This window comes from Entelurus aequoreus, linkage group LG28 (assembly GCF_033978785.1).
Source record: "Entelurus aequoreus isolate RoL-2023_Sb linkage group LG28, RoL_Eaeq_v1.1, whole genome shotgun sequence".
Taxonomy (NCBI): domain Eukaryota; kingdom Metazoa; phylum Chordata; class Actinopteri; order Syngnathiformes; family Syngnathidae; genus Entelurus; species Entelurus aequoreus.
Window position 1 is genome coordinate 572,828 of NC_084758.1, and position 23,735 is coordinate 596,562.

A 23,735-nucleotide genomic window follows, 5' to 3' on the forward strand; every position below is an offset into this window, starting at 1 on the left:
ATAATGTATTCATCTTCTTCAAATGTGATGTAGACAATATAATGTATTCATCTTCTTCAAATGTGATGCAGACAATATAATGTATCCATCTTCTTCAAATGTGATGTAGACAATATAATGTATTCATCTTCTTCAAATGTGATGTAGACAATATAATGTATCCATCTTCTTCAAATGTGATGCAGACAATATAATGTATTCATCTTCTTCAAATGTGATGTAGACAATATAATGTATTCATCTTCTTCAAATGTGATGCAGACAATATAATGTATTCATCTTCTTCAAAAGTGATGCAGACAATATAATGTATCCATCTTCTTCAAATGTGATGTAGACAATATAATGTATTCATCTTCTTCAAATGTGATGCAGACAATATAATGTATTCATCTTCTTCAAATGTGATGCATGCTCTTGTCTTGCTTTTATTGCAACTCTCAATTCTTGGCAGTTTCTTTCTGTCAGCCCCCTCCTTCCTTCCTTCCTTCCTTCCTTCCTTCCTTCCTTCCTTCCTTCCTTCCTTCCTTCCTTCCTTCCTTCCTTCGTTCCTTCCTTCCTTCCTTCCAATGTGGCTTTAAATGCCAAACATCCGCACTCTGCTGCCAAGTCCAAAAGGGTCTGTCTACTCGGGCTAATGTTGATGATTGCGGTGTTGGAAGTGAGACTGGACGAGGACATTCAAGTTAGTTGGAAGACAAATCTCCTTCACAGGCTCCATATTTGGGGGGACTAGCTAACAAATGCGCGCATTGATACACAGATGTCAAGGCGGCGGTGCAGATGTTCGATGGCCGCCGTACTTCAACTTCAACAAAGCAGATGTGAGGACGACAAAACAAAAAGAAGAGGAGTCTCTCACCTTGTCGGCTTTTAGTCTCTCACCTTGTCGGCTTTTAGTCTCTCACCTTGTCGGCTTTTAGTCTCTCACCTTGTCGGCTTTTAGTCTCTCACCTTGTCGGCTTTTAGTCTCTCACCTTGTCGGCTTTTTGTCCTCGTCGACAGCCAAACTTCAGCCTTTGAGCTCCGATATGTTCATCCGAGCAACGCGGCGTCTTTCTTTCAATGTCCCCTCTTTTTCTTTCCGCTGTCTCTCCCTTCTCGCCGTGTCGTCCTCCAGGCGGTGAGGGCTCCTCCTGCCTCCTGCTGTCCGACGCACACACACCGCCGCCCGGCCAGCAGACCCACTGAGACTCCCCGCCTCCAAAACACTCGTCTCACAGCACCAGGCGGGCCGCGAAGCATGCTGGGAGGTGTAGTCTTATTATCCTATCCCCGCCTCCAAAACACTCGTCTCACAGCACCAGGCGGGCCGCGAAGCATGCTGGGAGGTGTAGTCTTATTATCCTATCCCCGCCTCCAAAACACTCGTCTCACAGCACCAGGCGGGCCGCGAAGCATGCTGGGAGGTGTAGTCTTATTATCCTATCCCCGCCTCCAAAACACTCGTCTCACAGCACCAGGCGGGCCGCGAAGCATGCTGGGAGGTGTAGTCTTAATGTCCCATCCCCGCCTCCAAAACACTCGTCTCACAGCACCAGGAGGGCCGCGAAGCATGCTGGGAAGTGTAGTCTTAATGTCCCATCCCCGCCTCCAAAACACTGGTCTCACAGCACCAGGCGGGCCGCGAAGCATGCTGGGAGGTGTAGTCTTAATGTCCCATCCCCGCCTCCAAAACACTCGTCTCACAGCACCAGGCGGGCCGCGAAGCATGCTGGGAGGTGTAGTCTTATTATCATATCCCCGCCTCCAAAACACTCGTCTCACAGCACCAGGAGGGCCGCGAAGCATGCTGGGAGGTGTAGTCTTATTATCATATCCCCGCCTCCAAAACACTCGTCTCACAGCACCAGGCGGGCCGCGAAGCATGCTGGGAGGTGTAGTCTTAATGTCCCATCCCCGCCTCCAAAACACTCGTCTCACAGCACCAGGAGGGCCGCGAAGCATGCTGGGAAGTGTAGTCTTAATGTCCCATCCCCGCCTCCAAAACACTGGTCTCACAGCACCAGGCGGGCCGCGAAGCATGCTGGGAGGTGTAGTCTTAATGTCCCATCCCCGCCTCCAAAACACTCGTCTCACAGCACCAGGCGGGCCGCGAAGCATGCTGGGAGGTGTAGTCTTAATGTCCCATCCCCGCCTCCAAAACACTCGTCTCACAGCACCAGGAGGGCCGCGAAGCATGCTGGGAGGTGTAGTCTTATTATCATATCCCCGCCTCCAAAACACTCGTCTCACAGCACCAGGAGGGCCGCGAAGCATGCTGGGAGGTGTAGTCTTAATGTCCCATCCCCGCCTCCAAAACACTCGTCTCACAGCACCAGGCGGGCCGCGAAGCATGCTGGGAGGTGTAGTCTTATTATCCTATCCCCGCCTCCAAAACACTCTCTCACAGCACCAGGCGGGCCGCGAAGCATGCTGGGAGGTGTAGTCTTATTATCCTATCCCCGCCTCCAAAACACTCTCTCACAGCACCAGGAGGGCCGCGAAGCATGCTGGGAGGTGTAGTCTTAACGTCCTATCCCCGCCTCCAAAACACTCGTCTCACAGCACCAGGCGGGCCGCGAAGCATGCTGGGAGGTGTAGTCTTATTATCCTATCCCCGCCTCCAAAACACTCGTCTCACAGCACCAGGCGGGCCGCGAAGCATGCTGGGAGTTGTATTCTTTGTGTCCTGCCGTCGGATACTTCATAATAAAAGCATCAGGCGACCCTTTACTTTGGAAGCCCGTTTCCGCCACAAAAAAAAAAAGGAATAGCCCAATGGTGAGTCGTTAGCATGAGATGAAAAGTAGAAATGATGAGATAAAGTCAAAATAACCAGATAAAAGAAGATACGGCGTGGCCGTGCCAGCAACCTGAGGGTTCCTGGTTCAATTCCCACCTACTACCAACCTCGTCACACCCCTGTGTGTGTGTGTGTGTGTGTGTGTGTGTGTGTGTGTGTGTGTGTGTGTGTGTGTGTGTGTGTGTGCGTGTGCGTGTGCGTGCGCGCGTGTGTGTGTGCGTGTGTGTGTGTGCGTGTGTGTGTGAATGTGGAAATAGTGTCACAGCGCTTTGAGTACCTTGAAGGTAGAAAAGCGCTACACAAGTATAACACATTTACATACAAAATGGAAATTTTGAGAAAATAAAGTCAGAATGGTGACAAACAAACTTGAAATTATGAAATAAAATTTAAAAAAATCGAAATTTTGACATAAAAGAGTCTAAATATTGAGATAAAAAGTTTAAAATATTGGTCTGACGCAACAACTCCGATGGGAGAATCTGGCTTTCAAATCTATTTTATGAACAATGTAGCTTGCAACAGAATAATATTAATGATTATTTTAAAGGTTGCTATAGTCTATAAAAAAAAATCCAAATGTAATCTCTTCTCCATTAAATTGGGACATCTCCATAAATGTCTCCCAACCAACCTCTTATCTCCCAAAATAAATGTACAGTGTCCCATTCCAAAAATGAATGACTCCCATTTTCAATATTACAAATATAACAGTCGTCAACCATAATGTTATTATTAATAATGTCAAGTAGGTATGGCGTACATCACAGGTATCAAACCCAAGGGCCGCCACAATAGTGTGCGTCAAAGTCTACTCATTCTTTCCATTTGACAGGAAAACATGCAGTTGTCTGAGTTTTGTAGTATCTAATAATATACAATGTATACAAATGTAAACAAATACTTCAAAATCTACTTGACCTATATTAACGATGACAATAGTTGTAGGTCAGTTGCCAAATTTTACCGTAAAAAAACAGTGATGAAAAAAAACTAAACATTTTTTTTTTTTTAATGGTGTATGTAAAAACTATACAATAAAAATGTACACAATCATGTAATATTATAATGAGGGGAGTCCTTATTTATTTATATTCAAATATGATTCAGTTACAAAAGCTCTTCCTTTACACATTCATATTTACTTACATATGTACTGTCACGATACAAGGGTTTAGATGATGATATCACAGCAATATCAATCAGCCTTCTGACATCAATCTGGACTATGCACAATCTTGGAGCTATGTCGATACGTCATTGACTGATTGATATCAGCACAAGTCATACTTGTATTATCAGTATTGTAGGCAGGTTTCTATATCAACACATCATTTATTGATATCAGATGATATTTGTATCATCTATTTTGTAGTCAGGGTCCGTTATAATTGTGACTTTTGAAGAATGTCACTCCGCCGCCGCCGCTTGTGATTGGCTCTACACAGAAATACAAGTTTCAGTTTAGGTAAGATACAGTCCTGGCCGCAAGGTACGTGTCCTTGACGGACTCCAGCTGACCTTGGAGACTTCTCCTGGCCGCAAGGTACGTGTCCTTGACGGACTCCAGCTGACCTTGGAGACTTCTCCTGGCCGCAAGGTACGTGTCCTTGACGGACTCCAGCTGACCTTGGAGACTTCTCCTGGCCGCAAGGTATGTGTCCTTGACGGACTCCAGCTGACCTTGGAGACTTCTCCTGGCCGCAAGGTATGTGTCCTTGACGGACTCCAGCTGACCTTGGAGACTTCTCCTGGCCGCAAGGTATGTGTCCTTGACGGACTCCAGCTGACCTTGGAGACTTCTCCTGGCCGCAAGGTATGTGTCCTTGACGGACTCCAGCTGACCTTGGAGACTTCTCCTGGCCGCAAGGTACGTGTCCTTGACGGACTCCAGCTGACCTTGGAGACTTCTCCTGGCCGCAAGGTACGTGTCCTTGACGGACTCCAGCTGACCTTGGAGACTTCTCCTGGCCGCAAGGTACGTGTCCTTGACGGACTCCAGCTGACCTTGGAGACTTCTCCTGGCCGCAAGGTACGTGTCCTTGACGGACTCCAGCTGACCTTGGAGACTTCTCCTGGCCGCAAGGTATGTGTCCTTGACGGACTCCAGCTGACCTTGGAGACTTCTCCTGGCCGCAAGGTACGTGTCCTTGACGGACTCCAGCTGACCTTGGAGACTTCTCCTGGCCGCAAGGTACGTGTCCTTGACGGACTCCAGCTGACCTTGGAGACTTCTCCTGGCACCAAGGTACGTGTCCTTGACGGACTCCAGCTGACCTTGGAGACTTCTCCTGGCCGCAAGGTACGTGTCCTTGACGGACTCCAGCTGACCTTGGAGACTTCTCCTGGCCGCAAGGTACGGGTCCTTGACGGACTCCAGCTGACCTTGGAGACTTCTCCTGGCCGCAAGGTACGTGTCCTTGACGGACTCCAGCTGACCTTGGAGACTTCTCCTGGCCGCAAGGTACGTGTCCTTGACGGACTCCAGCTGACCTTGGAGACTTCTGGCCGCAAGGTACGTGTCCTTGACGGACTCCAGCTGACCTTGGAGACTTCTCCTGGCCGCAAGGTACGTGTCCTTGACGGACTCCAGCTGACCTTGGAGACTTCTCCTGGCCGCAAGGTACGTGTCCTTGACGGACTCCAGCTGACCTTGGAGACTTCTCCTGGCCGCAAGGTACGTGTCCTTGACGGACTCCAGCTGACCTTGGAGACTTCTCCTGGCCGCAAGGTACGTGTCCTTGACGGACTCCAGCTGACCTTGGAGACTTCTCCTGGCCGCAAGGTACGTGTCCTTGACGGACTCCAGCTGACCTTGGAGACTTCTCCTGGCCGCAAGGTACGTGTCCTTGACGGACTCCAGCTGACCTTGGAGACTTCTCCTGGCCGCAAGGTACGTGCCCTTGACGGACTCCAGCTGACCTTGGAGACTTCTCCTGGCCGCAAGGTACGTGCCCTTGACGGACTCCAGCTGACCTTGGAGACTTCTCCTGGCCGCAAGGTACGTGCCCTTGACGGACTCCAGCTGACCTTGGAGACTTCTCCTGGCCGCAAGGTACGTGCCCTTGACGGAATCCAGCTGACCTTGGAGACTTCTCCTGGCCGCAAGGTACGTGTCCTTGACGGACTCCAGCTGACCTTGGAGACTTCTCCTGGCCGCAAGGTACGTGTCCTTGACGGACTCCAGCTGACCTTGGAGACTTCTCCTGGCCGCAAGGTACGTGTCCTTGGCGGACTCCAGCTGACCTTGGAGACTTCTCCTGGCCGCAAGGTACGTGTCCTTGACGGACTCCAGCTGACCTTGGAGACTTCTCCTGGCCGCAAGGTACGTGTCCTTGACGGACTCCAGCTGACCTTGGAGACTTCTCCTGGTCGCAAGGTACGTGTCCTTGACGGACTCCAGCTGACCTTGGAGACTTCTCCTGGCCGCAAGGTACGTGTCCTTGACGGACTCCAGCTGACCTTGGAGACTTCTCCTGGCCGCAAGGTACGTGTCCTTGACGGACTCCAGCTGACCTTGGAGACTTCTCCTGGCCGCAAGGTACGTGTCCTTGACGGACTCCAGCTGACCTTGGAGACTTCTCCTGGCCGCAAGGTACGTGTCCTTGACGGACTCCAGCTGACCTTGGAGACTTCTCCTGGCCGCAAGGTACGTGTCCTTGACGGACTCCAGCTGACCTTGGAGACTTCTCCTGGCCGCAAGGTACGTGTCCTTGACGGACTCCAGCTGACCTTGGAGACTTCTCCTGGCCGCAAGGTACGTGTCCTTGGCGGACTCCAGCTGACCTTGGAGACTTCTCCTGGCCGCAAGGTACGTGTCCTTGACGGACTCCAGCTGACCTTGGAGACTTCTCCTGGCCGCAAGGTACGTGCCCTTGACGGACTCCAGCTGACCTTGGAGACTTCTCCTGGCCGCAAGGTACGTGTCCTTGACGGACTCCAGCTGACCTTGGAGACTTCTCCTGGCCGCAAGGTACGGGTCCTTGACGGACTCCAGCTGACCTTGGAGACTTCTCCTGGCCGCAAGGTACGTGTCCTTGACGGACTCCAGCTGACCTTGGAGACTTCTCCTGGCCGCAAGGTACGTGTCCTTGACGGACTCCAGCTGACCTTGGAGACTTCTGGCCGCAAGGTACGTGTCCTTGACGGACTCCAGCTGACCTTGGAGACTTCTCCTGGCCGCAAGGTACGTGTCCTTGACGGACTCCAGCTGACCTTGGAGACTTCTCCTGGCCGCAAGGTACGTGTCCTTGACGGACTCCAGCTGACCTTGGAGACTTCTCCTGGCCGCAAGGTACGTGTCCTTGACGGACTCCAGCTGACCTTGGAGACTTCTCCTGGCCGCAAGGTACGTGTCCTTGACGGACTCCAGCTGACCTTGGAGACTTCTCCTGGCCGCAAGGTACGTGTCCTTGACGGACTCCAGCTGACCTTGGAGACTTCTCCTGGCCGCAAGGTACGTGTCCTTGACGGACTCCAGCTGACCTTGGAGACTTCTCCTGGCCGCAAGGTACGTGTCCTTGACGGACTCCAGCTGACCTGTGACCTTGGAGACTTCTCCTGGCCGCAAGGTACGTGCCCTTGACGGACTCCAGCTGACCTTGGAGACTTCTCCTGGCCGCAAGGTACGTGCCCTTGACGGACTCCAGCTGACCTTGGAGACTTCTCCTGGCCGCAAGGTACGTGTCCTTGACGGACTCCAGCTGACCTTGGAGACTTCTCCTGGCCGCAAGGTACGTGTCCTTGACGGACTCCAGCTGACCTTGGAGACTTCTCCTGGCCGCAAGGTACGTGTCCTTGACGGACTCCAGCTGACCTTGGAGACTTCTCCTGGCCGCAAGGTACGTGTCCTTGAAGGACTCCAGCTGACCTTGGAGACTTCTCCTGGCCGCAAGGTACGTGTCCTTGACGGACTCCAGCTGACCTTGGAGACTTCTCCTGGCCGCAAGGTACGGGTCCTTGACGGACTCCAGCTGACCTTGGAGACTTCTCCTGGCCGCAAGGTACGTGTCCTTGACGGACTCCAGCTGACCTTGGAGACTTCTCCTGGCCGCAAGGTACGTGTCCTTGACGGACTCCAGCTGACCTTGGAGACTTCTCCTGGCCGCAAGGTACGTGTCCTTGACGGACTCCAGCTGACCTTGGAGACTTCTCCTGGCCGCAAGGTACGTGTCCTTGACGGACTCCAGCTGACCTTGGAGACTTCTCCTGGCCGCAAGGTACGTGTCCTTGACGGACTCCAGCTGACCTTGGAGACTTCTCCTGGCCGCAAGGTACGTGTCCTTGACGGACTCCAGCTGACCTTGGAGACTTCTCCTGGCCGCAAGGTACGTGTCCTTGACGGACTCCAGCTGACCTTGGAGACTTCTCCTGGCCGCAAGGTACGTGTCCTTGACGGACTCCAGCTGACCTTGGAGACTTCTCCTGGCCGCAAGGTACGTGTCCTTGACGGACTCCAGCTGACCTTGGAGACTTCTCCTGGCCGCAAGGTACGTGTCCTTGACGGACTCCAGCTGACCTTGGAGACTTCTCCTGGCCGCAAGGTACGTGTCCTTGACGGACTCCAGCTGACCTTGGAGACTTCTCCTGGCCGCAAGGTACGTGTCCTTGGCGGACTCCAGCTGACCTTGGAGACTTCTCCTGGCCGCAAGGTACGTGTCCTTGACGGACTCCAGCTGACCTTGGAGACTTCTCCTGGCCGCAAGGTACGTGCCCTTGACGGACTCCAGCTGACCTTGGAGACTTCTCCTGGCCGCAAGGTACGTGCCCTTGACGGACTCCAGCTGACCTTGGAGACTTCTCCTGGCCGCAAGGTACGTGCCCTTGACGGACTCCAGCTGACCTTGGAGACTTCTCCTGGCCGCAAGGTACGTGCCCTTGACGGACTCCAGCTGACCTAGGAGACTTCTCCTGGCCGCAAGGTACGTGCCCTTGACGGACTCCAGCTGACCTTGGAGACTTCTCCTGGCCGTAAGGTACGTGCCCTTGACGGACTCCAGCTGACCTTGGAGACTTCTCCTGGCCGCAAGGTACGTGCCCTTGACGGACTCCAGCTGACCTTGGAGACTTCTCCTGGCCGCAAGGTACGTGCCCTTGACGGACTCCAGCTGACCTTGGAGACTTCTCCTGGCCGCAAGGTACGTGTCCTTGACGGATTCCAGCTGACCTTGGAGACTTCTCCTGGCCGCAAGGTACGTGCCCTTGACGGACTCCAGCTGACCTTGGAGACTTCTCCTGGCCGCAAGGTACGTGCCCTTGACGGACTCCAGCTGACCTTGGAGACTTCTCCTGGCCGCAAGGTACGTGCCCTTGACGGACTCCAGCTGACCTTGGAGACTTCTCCTGGCCGCAAGGTACGTGCCCTTGACGGACTCCAGCTGACCTTGGAGACTTCTCCTGGCCGCAAGGTACGTGCCCTTGACGGACTCCAGCTGACCTTGGAGACTTCTCCTGGCCGCAAGGTACGTGCCCTTGACGGACTCCAGCTGACCTTGGAGACTTCTCCTGGCCGCAAGGTACGTGTCCTTGACGGACTCCAGCTGACCTTGGAGACTTCTCCTGGCCGCAAGGTACGTGTCCTTGACGGACTCCAGCTGACCTTGGAGACTTCTCCTGGCCGCAAGGTACGTGCCCTTGACGGACTCCAGCTGACCTTGGAGACTTCTCCTGGCCGCAAGGTACGTGTCCTTGACGGACTCCAGCTGACCTTGGAGACTTCTCCTGGCCGCAAGGTACGTGTCCTTGACGGACTCCAGCTGACCTTGGAGACTTCTCCTGGCCGCAAGGTACGTGTCCTTGACGGACTCCAGCTGACCTTGGAGACTTCTCCTGGCCGCAAGGTACGTGTCCTTGACGGACTCCAGCTGACCTTGGAGACTTCTCCTGGCCGCAAGGTACGTGCCCTTGACGGACTCCAGCTGACCTTGGAGACTTCTCCTGGCCGCAAGGTACGTGCCCTTGACGGACTCCAGCTGACCTTGGAGACTTCTCCTGGCCGCAAGGTACGTGCCCTTGACGGACTCCAGCTGACCTTGGAGACTTCTCCTGGCCGCAAGGTACGTGTCCTTGACGGACTCCAGCTGACCTTGGAGACTTCTCTGGCCGCAAGGTACCTTGACGGACTCCAGCTGACCTTGGAGACTTCTCCTGGCCGCAAGGTACGTGTCCTTGACGGACTCCAGCTGACCTTGGAAACTTCTCCTGGCCGCAAGGTACGTGCCCTTGACGGACTCCAGCTGACCTTGGAGACTTCTCCTGGCCGCAAGGTACGTGCCCTTGACGGACTCCAGCTGACCTTGGAGACTTCTCCTGGCCGCAAGGTACGTGCCCTTGACGGACTCCAGCTGACCTTGGAGACTTCTCCTGGCCGCAAGGTACGTGTCCTTGACGGACTCCAGCTGACCTTGGAGACTTCTCCTGGCCGCAAGGTACGTGTCCTTGACGGACTCCAGCTGACCTTGGAGACTTCTCCTGGCCGCAAGGTACGTGTCCTTGACGGACTCCAGCTGACCTTGGAGACTTCTCCTGGCCGCAAGGTACGTGTCCTTGACGGACTCCAGCTGACCTTGGAGACTTCTCCTGGCCGCAAGGTACGTGTCCTTGACGGACTCCAGCTGACCCTGGAGACTTCTCCTGGCCGCAAGGTACGTGTCCTTGACGGACTCCAGCTGACCTTGGAGACTTCTCCTGGCCGCAAGGTACGTGTCCTTGACGGACTCCAGCTGACCTTGGAGACTTCTCCTGGCCGCAAGGTACGTGTCCTTGACGGACTCCAGCTGACCTTGGAGACTTCTCCTGGCCGCAAGGTACGTGTCCTTGACGGACTCCAACTGACCTTGGAGACTTCTCCTGGCCGCAAGGTACGTGTCCTTGACGGACTCCAGCTGACCTTGGAGACTTCTCCTGGCCGCAAGGTACGTGTCCTTGACGGACTCCAGCTGACCTTGGAGACTTCTCCTGGCCGCAAGGTACGTGTCCTTGACGGACTGCAGCTGACCTTGGAGACTTCTCCTGGCCGCAAGGTACGTGTCCTTGACGGACTCCAGCTGACCTTGGAGACTTCTCCTGGCCGCAAGGTACGTGTCCTTGACGGACTCCAGCTGACCTTGGAGACTTCTCCTGGCCGCAAAGTACGTGTCCTTGACGGACTCCAGCTGACCTTGGAGACTTCTCCTGGCCGCAAGGTACGTGTCCTTGACGGACTCCAGCTGACCTTGGAGACTTCTCCTGGCCGCAAGGTACGTGTCCTTGAGACTCCAGCTGACCTTGGAGACTTCTCCTGGCCGCAAGGTACGTGTCCTTGACGGACTCCAGCTGACCTTGGAGACTTCTCCTGGCCGCAAGGTACGTGTCCTTGACGGACTCCAGCTGACCTTGGAGACTTCTCCTGGCCGCAAGGTACGTGTCCTTGACGGACTCCAGCTGACCTTGGAGACTTCTCCTGGCCGCAAGGTACGTGTCCTTGACGGACTCCAGCTGACCTTGGAGACTTCTCCTGGCCGCAAGGTACGTGTCCTTGACGGACTCCAGCTGACCTTGGAGACTTCTCCTGGCCGCAAGGTACGTGTCCTTGACGGACTCCAGCTGACCTTGGAGACTTCTCCTGGCCGCAAGGTACGTGTCCTTGACGGACTCCAGCTGACCTTGGAGACTTCTCCTGGCCGCAAGGTACGTGTCCTTGACGGACTCCAGCTGACCTTGGAGACTTCTCCTGGCCGCAAGGTACGTGTCCTTGACGGACTCCAGCTGACCCTGGAGACTTCTCCTGGCCGCAAGGTACGTGTCCTTGACGGACTCCAGCTGACCCTGGAGACTTCTCCTGGCCGCAAGGTACGTGTCCTTGACGGACTCCAGCTGACCTTGGAGACTTCTCCTGGCCGCAAGGTACGTGTCCTTGACGGACTCCAGCTGACCTTGGAGACTTCTCCTGGCCGCAAGGTACGTGTCCTTGACGGACTCCAGCTGACCTTGGAGACTTCTCCTGGCCGCAAGGTACGTGTCCTTGACGGACTCCAGCTGACCTTGGAGACTTCTCCTGGCCGCAAGGTACGTGTCCTTGACGGACTCCAGCTGACCTTGGAGACTTCTCCTGGCCGCAAGGTACGTGTCCTTGACGGACTCCAGCTGACCTTGGAGACTTCTCCTGGCCGCAAGGTACGTGTCCTTGACGGACTCCAGCTGACCTTGGAGACTTCTCCTGGCCGCAAGGTACGTGTCCTTGACGGACTCCAGCTGACCTTGGAGACTTCTCCTGGCCGCAAGGTACGTGTCCTTGACGGACTCCAGCTGACCTTGGAGACTTCTCCTGGCCGCAAGGTACGTGTCCTTGACGGACTCCAGCTGACCTTGGAGACTTCTCCTGGCCGCAAGGTACGTGTCCTTGACGGACTCCAGCTGACCATGGAGACTTCTCCTGGCCGCAAGGTACGTGTCCTTGACGGACTCCAGCTGACCTTGGAGACTTCTCCTGGCCGCAAGGTACGTGTCCTTGACGGACTCCAGCTGACCTTGGAGACTTCTCCTGGCCGCAAGGTACGTGTCCTTGACGGACTCCAGCTGACCTTGGAGACTTCTCCTGGCCGCAAGGTACGTGTCCTTGACGGACTCCAGCTGACCTTGGAGACTTCTCCTGGCCGCAAGGTACGTGTCCTTGACGGACTCCAGCTGACCTTGGAGACTTCTCCTGGCCGCAAGGTACGTGTCCTTGACGGACTCCAGCTGACCTTGGAGACTTCTCCTGGCCGCAAGGTACGTGTCCTTGACGGACTCCAGCTGACCTTGGAGACTTCTCCTGGCCGCAAGGTACGTGTCCTTGACGGACTCCAGCTGACCTTGGAGACTTCTCCTGGCCGCAAGGTACGTGTCCTTGACGGACTCCAGCTGACCTTGGAGACTTCTCCTGGCCGCAAGGTACGTGTCCTTGACGGACTCCAGCTGACCTTGGAGACTTCTCCTGGCCGCAAGGTACGTGTCCTTGACGGACTCCAGCTGACCCTGGAGACTTCTCCTGGCCGCAAGGTACGTGTCCTTGACGGACTCCAGCTGACCCTGGAGACTTCTCCTGGCCGCAAGGTACGTGTCCTTGACGGACTCCAGCTGACCCTGGAGACTTCTCCTGGCCGCAAGGTACGTGTCCTTGACGGACTCCAGCTGACCCTGGAGACTTCTCCTGGCCGCAAGGTACGTGTCCTTGACGGACTCCAGCTGACCTTGGAGACTTCTCCTGGCCGCAAGGTACGTGTCCTTGACGGACTCCAGCTGACCTTGGAGACTTCTCCTGGCCGCAAGGTACGTGTCCTTGACGGACTCCAGCTGACCTTGGAGACTTCTCCTGGCCGCAAGGTACGTGTCCTTGACGGACTCCAGCTGACCTTGGAGACTTCTCCTGGCCGCAAGGTACGTGTCCTTGACGGACTCCAGCTGACCTTGGAGACTTCTCCTGGCCGCAAGGTACGTGTCCTTGACGGACTCCAGCTGACCTTGGAGACTTCTCCTGGCCGCAAGGTACGTGTCCTTGACGGACTCCAGCTGACCTTGGAGACTTCTCCTGGCCGCAAGGTACGTGTCCTTGACGGACTCCAGCTGACCTTGGAGACTTCTCCTGGCCGCAAGGTACGTGTCCTTGACGGACTCCAGCTGACCTTGGAGACTTCTCCTGGCCGCAAGGTACGTGTCCTTGACGGACTCCAGCTGACCTTGGAGACTTCTCCTGGCCGCAAGGTACGTGTCCTTGACGGACTCCAGCTGACCCTGGAGACTTCTCCTGGCCGCAAGGTACGTGTCCTTGACGGACTCCAGCTGACCTTGGAGACTTCTCCTGGCCGCAAGGTACGTGTCCTTGACAGACTCCAGCTGACCTTGGAGACTTCTCCTGGCCGCAAGGTACGTGTCCTTGACAGACTCCAGCTGACCTTGGAGACTTCTCCTGGCCGCAAGGTACGTGTCCTTGACAGACTCCAGCTGACCTTGGAGACTTCTCCTGGCCGCAAGGTACGTGTCCTTGACGGACTCCAGCTGACCTTGGAGAGAGTTCTTTTGGCATTTGTACTGCATAATTGTCATGTTGGCCTCCAGATCGTCTTGTTGTGATGGCTGCAGTTGTTGCTGTTCAACACAAGTCAATCCTACTGTATATATGGCAAGATAACTGCAGGATATTTACGTGTAACAGAGGAGTGACTAACTGATGAATGTGTGAAAATATTTCCCGGTCTTATTCTTTTATTTGTGGTTTTGAACATGACACTGAGTTTGTGTATTTTTTGGACACAATATTTTGGCTGTAAAAAATGCCACACATTCTGCTGCATGTGTGCCAAGAAAGAGGTTTTATCACATCAACATGGGACTAACAACACTCCTTTTCCGGGCACGATAAAGTCTTAAATTAGTGATGGGTCCGGCAACACCGATGCATCGGCGCATGCGTCGAGCTCATAGAGCGATACCCTGTGTCGGTGCGCGTATCGCTTTTAGAAAGTCACGTGACCGAACACGAGCTGTTTTGGTCACGTGACCGCTCATGAGCTGTTCTGGTCACGTGACCGCTCATGAGCTGTTTTGGTCACGTGACCGCTCATGAACTGTATCGCACTGACGCCTGCGCGCCAAACTGTGTTTATTAGGAAGCGGCGCAATGCGTGTTGTTGACGAACACCATTAGGGCCGCTTGTTGTCACTGTCACTCAAAGTTGCATTTCAAAATTACACAGAATAAATGTGTTTATTTTGTTTAGAATTCAGATGGGTTTGATTTGGTGCGCGGCATATATTGGCTGTGCGGCGCACGGTGTGCGCGGAGGACGCTTGAGCACTGCGCAATTGCGCAGGCGCGCACCTTAGAGGGAACGTTGCTCACAGGGCACAGAGGAGGCGTCAGTGCGATACAGTTCGCGTATCGGTCACGTGACCAAAGCAGCTCATGATCGGTCACGTGACTTTCTAAAAGCGGTACGCGCACCGACACAGGGTTTCGCTCTATGAGCTCGACGCATGCGCCGATGCATCTGTGTTGCAGGACCCATCAGTACTGTTACTAGAGAAGCTCCAGGAATGACGGCGTGGCGAAGTTGGTAGCGTGGCTGTGCCAGCAATTGGTTACTGGGGTTCAATCCCCACCTTCTACCATCCTAGTCATGATACATGTTCACATTATTTGACTGTATCTAAAAAATATATTTTTATTTAAATGAAGATATGAAATAATCCTAAATGAAATACAATGACTTGGTTTATATTATTGTATATACTAGGTCATAATATCAGTGTCAGTTGAGTCGGTCCATAGGTTGCCTGTAGGGATTTTTAATGTCCAGCAGATGGCAGTATTTAGTGACACAGTATCGACACAGTATCAATACAGTTTTGCAATGTGTCGAAACGCTTCATGAGGCCTCATCAACCCATCACTATCTTAAATGATGTCAAACACGGAGCGATACAAGAACCAGGAAGATAAAGTAAGATCTGTCATCTCTGATTTAAAGTTGAAACAAGTTGTAAAGAAAATAGCTCCTTCTTACCTGGTTTGATGTTTCCATTCTGCTTGTAAACTTCTGACTGTTGGAGTCTATTTATTGGATGTTTTAGAAGTGATTGTGATTGACTGATTGTTTTCAGCTGCTCAGGTGAGCCACTTCCGCCACGTGTCTTTGAATGACAGCAATAGACTCTGGAGGGGAACGTGCGCCCTCCTGTGGACTTCTGCCCCAATTGCACACATAAAGAAAGGCATTATTTGCAAGTGTGCCTTATTTAGCGTCCCAGACTTCGCAGTACTTATATAGTCCTAAATCACGAGTGTCTCAAAGGGCTGCACAAGCCACAACTATGGACTGGACTCTCACATTATTAACTAGATCCACTATGGACTGGACTCTCACATTATTAACTCGATCCACTATGGACTGGACTCTCACATCATTAACTATATCCACTATGGACTGGACTCTCACATTATTAACTATATCCACTATGGACTGGACTCTCACATTATTAACTAGATCCACTATGGACTGGACTCTCACATTATTAACTAGATCCACTATGGACTGGACTCTCACATTATTAACTCGATCCACTATGGACTGGACTCTCACATCATTAACTATATCCACTATGGACTGGACTCTCACATTATTAACTAGATCCACTATGGACTGGACTCTCACATTATTAACTCGATCCACTATGGACTGGACTCTCACATCATTAACTATATCCACTATGGACTGGACTCTCACATTATTAACTATATCCACTATGGACTGGACTCTCACATTATTAACTATATCCACTATGGACTGGACTCTCACATTATTAACTAGATCCACTATGGACTGGACTCTCACATTATTAACTATAGATCCACTATGGACTGGACTCTCACATCATTAACTATATCCACTATGGACTGGACTCTCACATTATTAACTATATCCACTATGGACTGGACTCTCACATTATTAACTAGATCCACTATGGACTGGACTCTCACATTATTAACTATAGATCCACTATGGACTGGACTCTCACATTATTAACTAGATCCACTATGGACTGGACTCTCACACTATTAACTAGATCCACTATGTACTGGACTCTCACACTATTAACTAGATCCACTATGGACTGGACTCTCACACTATTAACTAGATCCACTATGGACTGGACTCTCACATTATTAACTAGATCCACTATGGACTGGACTCTCACATCATTAACTATATCCACTATGGACTGGACTCTCACATTATTAACTATATCCACTATGGACTGGACTCTCACATTATTAACTAGATCCACTATGGACTGGACTCTCACATTATTAACTAGATCCACTATGGACTGGACTCTCACACTATTATGTTAGATCCACTATGGACTGGACTCTCACATTATTAACTAGATCCACTATGGACTGGACTCTCACATTATTAACTAGATCCACTATGGACTGGACTCTCACATTATTAACTAGATCCACTATGGACTGGACTCTCACATTATTAACTAGATCCACTATGGACTGGACTCTCACATTATTAACTAGATCCACTATGGACTGGACTCTCACATTATTAACTAGATCCACTATGGACTGGACTCTCACATTATTAACTAGATCCACTATGGACTGGACTCTCACATTATTAACTAGATCCACTATGGACTGGACTCTCACATTATTAACTAGATCCACTATGGACTGGACTCTCACATTATTAACTAGATCCACTATGGACTGGACTCTCACACTATTAACTATAGATCCACTATGGACTGGACTCTCAAATTATTAACTAGATCTTTTGTGGGGATGCATTACTGGCCTGGTTCTGTTTTTACTTTTTGTACCACTACTTGATTGATTGGTGATATTTGTTTAGTTTAGTTTTGTTATCTCTTAGTTTTTTTCCTCTCTTCTACTGTTCTACTTTTTATCTTTCTCCTTCTCTTATGATTTTGTTTCCATGATCTCTTTTTCCTCTGATTTATTTGACTTTCTTTCAGCATGTTTGTTTTGCTATTTAAATGATGACATGTTGTGGTAAAGAGCAATGGGAGGTAGGGGGGTTGACAAGGACAAATAATTAAACATTGAGAGGACACATTTACTAAATGTTATGTTTGATCATTTTTGTCACATAAGGAAGAAGAGCAGTTAACATAAACATAAGATATTGCAATGACTAGAAAATGATTGAGAATGATATCGTGGAATGTAAAAGGTGCAAATGAACATTTGATTGATTGATTGAGACTTTTATTAGTAGGTTGCACAGTGAAGTACATATTCCGTACAATTGACCACTAAATGGTAACACCCCAATAAGTTTTTCAACTTGTTTAAGTCGGGGTCCACTATATATACTATCATATATACTATCATCATAATACAGTCATCACACAAGATAATCACATTGAATTATTGACATTATTTACAATTATTTACAACAGGTGAAACAAAGAACAATTGTGAAGCATCTAAACAATCTTTCTACTGATATTGCTTTTCTACAGCATTTGGAAACTGAACATTTCAAACATCTGAAAAAAGAATGGCTTGGTGAGATAGTTGGTGTTGGACTGTCCTCCAAAAGATCTGCTGTTGCTATAATGTTTAACACAATGATATTATAAATAGTGTATTTTTGGATCCAGAGGGTAGATATATGATTATTAACTGCCATATACATAAGAACAATATCACACTGGTAAACTTATACGCACCCAATGATGATAAACCTTCTTTCTTTGGTGACATGCAGCTCAAATTGGCAGATTATGTTCATTCTGATATTATTATGGGTGGAGATCTAAATTTAACAATACATCCATATATTGATAAAACTGGCAAGATTGTTAAACCCAAGAAATCTGTTTTTTCTCTTCTGAAATGAATGCAAACTCTTAACCTAATAGATATTTGGAGAACCTTAAATCCACATGAGAAGAATTTCACTTTTTATTCAAACACAATTGATATGTTCTTTGTTCTTAAGGCAATTGTAGAAAACGTGCAGGCTAAAATTCACCCAATAATTATTTCTGATCATAGTCCAATTCAAATCGTTGTGTAAGAGGAGAACTTATTAGGATTGCAAGCTTTAAGAATAAAAAACAAGGTGCTGAAGAAAATGAATGATTGAATGGAATCAAACAATTGCAGGACACATTGTCCAAACAGTATAATCAGGAAACATAGATCAAACTGTGCAAACAAAGAATGGAATATGATAATATAATAAAGCAGAAGGTTGAATATAAAATGAATAGGGCAAAATGAAAGTTTCATGAATACGGCGAGCAAGCTGGAAAGCTCCTTGCGTTAAGATTAAAGAAGCAGATGACTAGAAATCATATATCTAATATTAAACTTTCAGATGGTAGTATTTCTGTTGATCCCAAGCAAATCAACGAAACGTTTAGAACATTTTATACAAATGTATATAAGCCTGAGAAAGATTGTAGCATAGAAGCTATGCAGTCATATTTAAACGCAATACAACTGCCATCCTTATCAGAGCATGACAAAAAAATCACTGGAGGAACCGATGCAATTCATGGAAATTCAAAAAGCTATAAATTCATCTGCAAAAAATTAAAATCTCCTGGCCCTGATGGCTACAATACAGAATTGTATCAAATATTCAGTGAAGATTTGTCTCCTCTATTATTACAAATGTACCAATCTTCATTTAATAAACAATTGTTTTCTCCAACCTTCAATTTTTCTCATACCTCATTGATACATAAAAAGGATAAAGACCCATTGAATTGCAGTAATTATCGTCCTTTATCCCTAGCCAATATGGACAATAAAGTGCGTGACTGCTCGCCGTCTGTTCGCTGTTGCCAAAAATGCTAAGTATCGCTCTATCTGTGTGCTTTTAATTGTTCTACAGCTTTCTTTATCACTTCTCAAACATATTTAGTGGTACTATTTAACTTGCAAATCACCCGATCTCTGTCCCACCACCCTTTCCTCAGCTAGCTAGCTGCTAAGCTAGCGCGGAGAAAGGCAGCGCCGGTCAGAAGGTAAGTAGGAAGCTACTCCCGCAGACCGCGACCACTTCCCTGAGGACAGCAGGAACTTCACTCGGTGACAGAAAACACTGTGAGTAATGGCTTCCTGCGCGTATTGCACCAAACTCACGGAGAGGTTGGCTCTGCTAGAGGGCCGTGTCCGCCAGTTAGAGCAGAGTAATGTCGTAACTTTAGATGTTGCGGACACATCTGCTAGCGTTAGCTGTAGCGAGCTAACTAGCCCAGCTTGTAGCAGTCCTAAGCGGCCTAGAAGCTACGGTGTACCGGTTGAGACGCATAATAGATTTAGCTCTTTAGCTAGTCCTACACCCCAGTCTACCGGGCACCACACCTTAGTCATAGGGGACTCCATCACCCGAAACATAAAGCTTAGCAAACCAGCCACAATAAAGTGTATCCCCGGGGCCAGAGCACCTGACATTGAAGCTAATCTTAGGGAGCTAACTCGCAACAGGCCTAGTAAACACGTACGACAGGCTAATCGCACCACTAATTATGTGAGTATAGTTGTACACGTTGGCTCCAATGACACTAGAATGAGACAGTCAGAGATTACAAAGAGAAACATAGCCAGGACTTGTGATCTCGCCAGAAAGATGTCCAGGCATCGAGTAATTGTCTCTGGCCCCCTGCCTGCGAGAGGCAATGATACCATACCATACCATACCAACTTTATTTATAAAGCCCTTTAAAAACAACCACAGTTGAAAGACAAAGGGCTGTACACCACAAAGAAATAAAGGCAAAGGACAGACTAAAAAATAAAATTTAAAACAGAAGTAAAATACACATTAAAAAGCAAATACAAAATTACCCTAAGAACAATTTTGTTAGATAAAAAGCAGTTAAAAAAGTTAAAAGTTAAAAACAGTTTAAAGTCTCATGCTGGGTTAAAAGCCAGTGAATAAAAAAATGATGAGAGGTATAGCAGATTAGTCTCGCTTAACAAGTGGCTGGCTATCTTCTGTAGGCAACAGGGACTAACGTTTATTGATAACTGGCCCTCTTTCTGGGGCAAACCAGGCTTGCTGATGAGAGACGGCCTTCACCCTAACCAGGAAGGCGCCATCATCCTGTCTAGAAACATAGACTACTATTTAAGTCTCACTTGACTGACTACACTAGAGCAAGCCCGGTCACAGGCAATTACAATGTCTGTTAGTCCGGGTGAGGAGTCAGTTAAGCTAGAACTAGCCAGCGCCAGGCTGGATAATCCATGTACGCATAGCAATTCTCTTAGAATAATACACAATTCACATAATGTTTTTTCTGTTGTGTCTGTGTCAGGGGTGGACATGCATTCTACTGAGGTGGCAAATTATGATATGTCCAGTCTATTGCAGCACCAAGCAAACAATCGGAAAATTCCCGTCATATCAATTCCTAGATATGGTCGAAACTATTTAAAGTGCACTACGCATAATAAACGCAACATTGTTAATATTGCTACTACGGATAATCTTAACAAAAACTCGTCAAAACAGCCCAATACTTTTTAAACATAAGATCATTGTCTCCCAAGGCGTTATTAGTTAATGAGGTCATTAGAGACAACAATCTTAACGTCATTGGTCTTAGCGAAACCTGGCTCAAACCAGACGAATTTTTTGCGCTCAATGAGGCATCTCCTCCTAACTATACGAATGCGCATGTTGCCCGTCCTCTTAAAAGGGGAGGGGGTGTCGCACTAATATACAATGAAAATGTAAACCTTACCCCTAACCTAAATAATAAATATAAATCGTTTGAGGTGCTCACTATGAGGTCTGTCACACCGCTACCTCTCGACCTGGCTGTTATCTACCGCCCCCCTGGGCCCTATTCGGACTTTATCAGTGAATTCTCAGAGTTCATTGCTGATCTAGTGACGCACGCCGACAATATAATCATAATGGGGGACTTTAATATCCATATGAATACCCCATCGGACCCTCAGTGCGTGGCGCTCCAAACCATAATTGATAGCTGTGGTCTTACACAAATAATACATGAACCCACGCATCGCAACGGTAATACAATAGATCTAGTGCTTGTCAGGGGTGTCACCACCTCCAAAGTTATGATACTTCCATATACTAAAGTAATGTCCGATCATTACCTTATCAAATTTGAAGTTTTGACTCATTGTCAACAAGCTAATAATAATAATAACTGCTATAGCGGCCGCAACATTAATGCTGCCACAACGACGACTCTTGCTGACCTACTGCCTTCGGTAATAGCACCATTCCCAAATTATGTGGGCTCTATTGATAACCTCACTAACAACTTTAACGATGCCCTGCGCGACACCATTGATAGTGTAGCACCGCTAAAGCAAAAAAGGGCCCCTAAAAGGCGCACCCCATGGTTTACAGAAGAAATTAGAGCTCATAAATTATCATGTAGAAAACTGGAACGCAAATGGCGCGCGACTAAACTTGAGGTTTTCCATCAAGCATGGAGTTAATAACTTATAAACGCATGCTTACCTTAGCTAAAGCTAAATACTACTCAAATCTCATCCGCCTCAACAAAAACGATCCTAAATTTCTGTTTAGTACAGTAGCATCGTTAACCCAACAAGGGACTCCTCCCAGTAGCTCCACCCACTCGGCAGATGACTTTATGAATTTCTTTAATAAGAAAATTGAAGTCATTAGAAAGGAGATTAAAGACAATGCATCCCAGCTACAACTGGGTTCTATTAACACAAATACGACTGTATATACGACGGACACTGCCCTCCAAAATAGTCTCTCTATTTTTGATGAAATAACATTAGAGGAATTATTACAGCGTGTAAGTGGGACAAAACAAACAACATGTTTACTTGACCCACTTCCTGGGAAACTTATCAAGGAACTGTTTGTATTATTAGGTCCATCAGTGTTAAATATTATAAACTTATCACTTTCCTCCGGCACTGTTCCCCTAGCATTCAAAAAAGCGGTTATTCATCCTCTGCTCAAAAGACCTAACCTCGATCCTGACCTCATGGTAAACTACCGACCGGTCTCCCACCTTCCGTTTATTTCCAAAATTCTCGAAAAAATTGTTGCACAGCAGCTAAATGAACACTTAGTGACTAACAATCTCTGTGAACCTTTTCAATCCGGTTTCAGGGCAAATCACTCTACGGAGACAGCCCTCGCAAAAATGACTAATGATCTATTGCTAACCATGGATTCTGATGCGTCATCTATGTTGCTGCTTCTTGATCTTAGCGCCGCTTTCGATACCGTCGATCATAATATTTTATTACAGCGTATCAAAACACGTATTGGTATGTCAGACTTAGCCTTGTCTTGGTTTAACTCTTATCTTACTGACAGGATGCAGTGCGTCTCCCATAACAATGTGACCTCGGACTATGTCAAGGTAACGTGCGTAGTTCCCCAGGGTTCGGTTCTTGGCCCTGCACTCTTTAGTATTTACATGCTGCCGCTGGGTGACATCATACGCAAGTACGGTGTTAGCTTTCACTGTTATGCTGATGACACTCAACTCTACATGCCCCTAAAGCTGACCAACACGCCAGATTGTAGTCAGCTGGAGGCGTGTCTTAATAAAATTAAACAATGGATGTCCGCTAACTTTTTGCAACTCAACGCTAAGAAAACGGAAATGCTGATTATCGGTCCTGCTAGACACCAACATCTATTTAATAATACCACCTTAACATTTGACAACCAAACAATTAAACAAGGAGACTCGGTAAAGAATCTGGGTATTATCTTCCACCCAACTCTCTCGTTTGAGTCACACATTAAGAGTGTTACTAAAACGGCCTTCTTTCATCTCCGTAATATCGCTAAAATTCGTTCCATCTTGTCCACTAGCGACGCTGAGATCATTATTCATGCGTTCGTTACGTCTCGTCTCGATTACTGTAACCTATTATTTTCGGGCCTCCCTATGTCTAGCATTAAAAGATTACAGTTGGTACAAAATGCGGCTGCAAGGCTTTTGACAAAAACAAGAAAGTTTGATCATATTACGCCTATACTGTATATACCTTTATATACATATATATATACACCTATACTGGCTCACTTGCACTGGCTTCCTGTGCACTTAAGATGCGACTTTAAGGTTTTACTACTTACGTATAAAATATTACACGGTTTAGCTCCAGCCTATCTCGCCGATTGTATTGTACCATATGTCCCGACAAGAAATCTGCGTTCAAAGAACTCCGGCTTATTAGTGATTCCCAGAGCCAAAAAAAAGTCTGCGGGCTATAGAGCGTTTTCTATTGGGGCTCCAGTACTCTGGAATGCCCTCCCGGTAACAGTTAGAGATGCTACCTCAGTTGAAGCATTTAAGTCCCATCTTAAAACTCATTTGTATGATCTAGCCTTTAAATAGACCCCCCCTTTTTAGACCAGTTGATCTGCCGTTTCTTTTCTTCTCTCCTCTT

The 23,735-nt window shown here is 48.9% G+C and overlaps 1 protein-coding gene across 3 annotated transcripts in view; it reads right to left on the minus strand.

The window, feature by feature from the left end:
* The window catches only part of ankrd50 (ankyrin repeat domain 50), a 37,311-nt gene extending 36,095 nt beyond the window's left edge, over window positions 1-1,216 (minus strand). For 2 of the 3 annotated variants that reach the window (XM_062039887.1, XM_062039888.1), the window contains exon 1: window positions 978-1,216. The gene's annotated coding sequence lies outside the window, so the exon portion shown is untranslated. Of the gene's footprint in view, window positions 1-862 lie in introns of all 3 variants that reach the window. The other variant, XM_062039890.1, reaches the window with a different exon arrangement.
* Between the last annotated feature and the right edge of the window lie 22,519 nt (window positions 1,217-23,735).